This window comes from Mastomys coucha, unplaced genomic scaffold (genome assembly GCF_008632895.1).
Source record: "Mastomys coucha isolate ucsf_1 unplaced genomic scaffold, UCSF_Mcou_1 pScaffold22, whole genome shotgun sequence".
NCBI lineage: Eukaryota > Metazoa > Chordata > Mammalia > Rodentia > Muridae > Mastomys > Mastomys coucha.
This window is the reverse complement of record NW_022196905.1, coordinates 144,415,629-144,420,877: the sequence shown is the minus strand read 5'-3', so window position 1 is coordinate 144,420,877 and position 5,249 is coordinate 144,415,629. Positions and strand designations below refer to the sequence as shown.

Genomic DNA, 5,249 nt, shown 5'->3' with positions numbered 1-5,249 from the left:
ATGTCCCATCTCCCCTGTCCTGGGGTCTCATGTTGCTGCTGGTGGTTTGCATAGAGGTCATTCTTCAAAGCCTCTCTTCTGTCTCACTTGAGCACTGAAATCTCTGTTCCACTAGCTGGATGATCAGCTAATAATCCAAAGGCAGCTCCTAACATGCATTGATCTCACCTGCACACTCCAGGAACTGTCCACACTGCACTAGACATTACCACATACACTGGGGACTGTCCACACTGCAGCAGGCATTGCTGCACACACTGGGGTCTGTCCACATCACAGCAGGCATTTCAGAACTCTATCTAGTCATCACTTACTGCCTGTCCAAAGGCTCAGAGTCATCCAGAGGTGAGCCATTGTGGTCTCCTATGGTTATCCCTGGGACTGTTTATAACCCTATACATGGACATGCTTTTCTGCATCCCCAAGAATGTGTCAGAGCTTTTCAAACCTCGTAGTGACTATGTCATTCAAAATTTTCCATTTAAGATCTAATCCCGGGCTAGAGAGATAGCCCAGTTACTGAGAGTGCTTCTCCTATTTCAGAGGAGCTGATGTAGTTCCCAGGATCCATGTCTGGGCTCACAAATACCTGTGTCTCCAGCTTCATGCAATCCAACACTTTCTTTTGGCCCCTACAGGCACCTCCATTTATATGCACATACTCACACTTAGACAAGCAAACATACACATAACTTAAAATATTTTTTAAAAGAGATAGCCAGTCTGTTCTTCCTTCCAAAAGCCTTTCTCCCCTCAGGCACCTGTGATTGTTTTTGAAAGTGCCTCGGGTGTGAGGTGGTTTGCACAGAACCAATTCTGACTGAGATCAAATAAAGGCAGCCCAGAAAAGAACTTGGAAGGGAGCTGCCATTCAGGTCAAGTAGAGACAATCTTCTGGGATGTGGCTTTAGGGAACTCAGATTCATTCTGTGCCTGCTTGTGGCTGAAAATTGAATTTTTTTTAAAGCTACCTCAGTTTGGCTTTCAAGGTGAAAGCAGGCCAAAGGCCACCTGGAATGAGGAACTGAAAAACCAGAAGGCTCCCCTGCCTGCTTCCTATCATCCGGGTGCTCGGTTCCACTGCCTCTGATAGTTTCTGCAGTGCTTTGATTAACTGCACTCTGGGAAAAGTAGATTTTACTGCTCTTGTGAGTGTTCTAGCTGCTTTCTAGAGCGTCAACTCTTCCCAAGTTCTCATCCTGCCATCCCAGATGCTGGCTCCACTAACCTGGTGGCAAAAAATCGAACTTGAAAGCCACCCTCAGTTTATGCTTCAAGTGCTCAGGGTTGCTTTTTCAGTTATTTCTATAATTTATTTATTAGCTTTTGAAAGTAGAGATCATCTCCATTCTTGACTGCACTTCCAATAAAGAACTTTCCTTAAAGGCTAGGTCAGAAGGATGGAGAACTTGACCCCGGCATGTTGAGCACAGTCATCCCAGATGCCGTCTAAGAGCTGGGAATGGACAGAGAATGGAACCTTGGCTTAGACAGCACTGTTGTGTCATGGAGAAAAGTTGGGGATAGTTTTTCTTTTCTTTTCTTTCTCTCTCTCTCTTTCTTTTTGGAGTGGAACCTGTGAAAGGAGATATTGTAAATAAAGAAAACATCTAATAAAAAAAGAATAAAGCAGCCAGTACTAGAGCAGAAGGAGGAAGAGGAGGGAGAAGAGGAGGAGGAAGAAAAAAGAAAGCAAGGAAAGAGAGAAAGAAAGAAAGAAAGAAAGAAAGAAAGAAAGAAAGAAAGAAAGGGGAGAGAGAAAGAAAGAAAGAAACAAAGAAAGAAAGAAAGAAAAAGGAAAAAGGAAAAAGGAAGAAAAAAGAAAGGCAGGAAGGAAGGAAGAAGAGAAAATTATATTTAGAAAACACCCCTATTGAGGTTTTGTCTTTTATGTCTGTTGTAATGCTAAGGGATGGCCCCCAAGACTTGTTTCTGCCAGTAGTCCTTGAGACCCTGTCCCCAAGTTAATTCTGGTTGGTGAATAAAGATGCCAACAGCCAATAGCTGGTCTGAAGAGAGCTAGTTGAATATACATTATACATTTATACATCTTGATCATAGAAAGTCTTTCTGCAAGCATTCTGATAATAAAGTCTTGGCTTAATTTTGTATGAAGAATAAAAGCAGCATCATTCATCACTGGCTCATTAGCCTTGATCTTCTAGCGTCTTAAGAGCCACAGCAGGTACCTACTTCAGTTTCCACCCATCTTTTCCTAAGAAGGTGTAGAACCCAGTTAGTACCATGTATCACCACAGGCCCTAAGTAGTCAAGCATGCCCATTCCTCCTGGATTTCATCTCAGTAGGAACCTTCTCTCAGTCATACAGTTACACATATCAGAGTATTAGCAGAACCTGCCTCAGAGAATGTTTTCTTATGGCCAATAACATATGTTTTTTGTATAGTCAGAAGTTCTGACTGAGGATAGGAGATTATCACCTTAATTTTGTTTTCTGTTGCTGTGCTAAAGCAATAAAAGGGAGAGAAGGTCTGTTGAGCTCATGGTTTCAGGTTGTAGTCCATCATGGCCAGAGAGGTCAAAGTGGTAGGAGCTTGGGAGAACTCATCTGATCGCACCCACCATCAAAGGCATCAATAGACAAATGCATGCATGCTGCTCAGACAGCTGCTTCCACTATTGTACAATCTGTACTGGGAATGGCGCCACCCACAGTGGACGGGTCTTCCCACTAATTAAGATGATCAATCATACACACATTCATAAGCCAACCTAATCCAGACAAGCCCTCAGTGGGGCTTGTTTCCTGGGTAGTTTTAGGTTTGGACAAGTTGACAAAGCCAGGCAGCACAGCTGTCATCTTCCTGGGCTGAGAGAACAACTCTTAACAGGTAGAGAGAGACTTCCATCAGCACCTAGCTCAGCACCTGCTCTCCTTCCTGTTGTGAGTTAACCACTCGTATTCCTAGTGACAACTCCTCCTTGTACATCATAATCCACCTCCTTTCTACTCAGTGACATGATTTCAAAAATGTCCCCCTTCCATCCCCATAGGACATTCTATAATTTCTCCTACTTAAAAGGCAGAAATGTCTCATACTCTCACATGCACCCCCAAAAAGCACTTCATTTCTTTGCTCCCCTTTAAAGTGCAGTGAGTTTTATAGCTCATTTAGATCCGCTGTTCACGCTCTCTTCTCTTGTGTTCTCCTGAACTCTCTTCAGCCAAGCCAAATCGTAGTCCTCCTCATACCTAACCCTATTGCTGCATTCACTCTGGTTAGACATTGTCTCCTCTTTGACACACTTGCTTTCTGGGCTTCTTGTATTTGCTTTCCATAGCTATGGCTATTCAGATTCAGTCTCTCTGACCTTTCCCTGCTCCTCAAACCCTTAATGTTGGAATGTCCAACACGTTAGTCCTCACTCCCCTCCAAGCCCTCAACCAGCTAATCCATCCAATCACAAGATAATTGCAACCAGTCACACATGCATTTAGGCACTAAAATGTACTGATGACTCCCAGTTTATTTCTTCAGCCCAGACCTTTCCTTGAACTTCACATCCATATATCCGACTAATTATCTGACATCTCTATTTGGACATCTAATAAACATCTCAAACTCATACTCAAAATTTATCATTTCTCATCCTCCCCCATTAAAATGTCTACTCCTCCAGCAGACTTTGGCATCTCAAAAAGTCCATCCTGCTGACTGCTTAGAACCTGGAGCCATCTTGGATCCTTTGTCAACAGTCTCTTCCCACAGCATATCTTGTCAGCCTGGCCTTCACACCACATACAGAATCTAACTGCTTCTGTTGAGTTTCACTGGTGCCAAACTGCTCAAAGCTCCTGCTCTGTTTCACCTGGACTACTGCTGCTATCTTCTGACTGACCCTCCTGCTTTCACCTCATGTTCTTTTTGCAATTTAGTCTTAACACAGAACCCAGAGCAATCCTGTTGGATCCCAAGACAAATACAGGCCATCTTAGTACAAAGGCTCCAATGCCTGTCCATCTGATACAACATCCTTAGGTTATCTATCAAGCCTCAAGGCTTTGAGTCCCCTTTTTTTACCTCATCTCCTGCTACTCTACTCGGTGCTCCCTCCTCTCCAACTGTGTTGATTTCTTGGTGCCAAGCATGCTTCTGCCTCAGGGCCTTCACATCTGCTGTTGCTGCTGCTGCTACCTGAAAGTCCATCTTCTTCTTGCTTGTGTCTGGCTCCTCCTCTTTCTTAAGTCTTTGTTCAATTGCAGTATTCTCAGCAAGCGCTTCCCTGAGCCTTTTATTCAAAATTTGAACTCTAATCTACTAATTTTACTTTAGTTTTTCTGAAGTACTTTATAATTAGATAGGTGATTGATAGAAAGATATGTAGGTAGATTGATGATTGGTAGAGAGATGATAGATGGTGGATGGATGATAGATGATAGATAGATGATATATGGTATAGATATATAAATGATATAGATAGATTGTTTAGATGGCACAAATGGCCTACTACAAAGCATTTTAACTATCTAGAATTGTTTAAGGCATACAAAGTGTTTTTTTAGATGCTAGCTAAGCCAAGGTGAATGCATACCAGGAGAGTTGTGATTCTGTCTCATGGAAATACTAGACAGTGAGAGGCAGAGTTCTCTTCAAAAAGAAAACAGATCTACTATATGAATGAAGGCTTTTCACTTAGATCTAAAAGGTTAAAATGGGATGTTACTTAGGAGCAGGAAATCCACATAGGTGAGAATACAATCTGTGTGGCAATCACAGAACCAGTGGAAAGTGAGCTGAGGGCACCAAGTCTGTGGATTGAGCAATAAGATTGAATTCAGAGTAGTAACTCTAAATGTTACAATAAGGAGATGCCAAGCATTAACAGAGACAAGAGAGTCTAATTGTATCAAAATGCAATGAACGTGCGGAGGAATAGGAGTGGTTAAAAAACAAAGGGGATCCAAGGAGGACCCCTAATATGGTGATGAGTGGAATCTTGAAAGGGTGAAACTGGGAAAGAAACCAGATGAAATGTTTTCAATGATAATGACTGAGAATATTACAAACTTTAAAAAAAATCATGTTTCCAGGAAGCATACTGTGTCATGAAAAGCATCCTAAGAAGACAGTCATACTATAGCAACTTCTAACCAACTCTCTCATAATCAAGGTTAAAAGTCAAAGGGGCTTAATAACTTGAGACAAAAGAAATTGACATCCAGTTCAGCATTCTGTGTAGCTATGATGTAGGAATAAAAGTAAAATATTTGTAAATTTAGAAAATGA

At 42.0% G+C, this 5,249-nt stretch overlaps 1 pseudogene across 1 annotated transcript in view; it reads right to left on the bottom strand.

The window, feature by feature from the left end:
* The window catches only part of LOC116104722, a 14,186-nt pseudogene extending 10,017 nt beyond the window's left edge, over nucleotides 1-4,169 (bottom strand). The window contains exon 1 of the transcript XR_004123951.1: nucleotides 4,044-4,169. The product of XR_004123951.1 is annotated as a serine/arginine-rich splicing factor 5 pseudogene (transcript). The remainder of the gene's footprint in view (nucleotides 1-4,043) is intronic.
* Nucleotides 4,170-5,249: the final 1,080 nt, after the last annotated feature.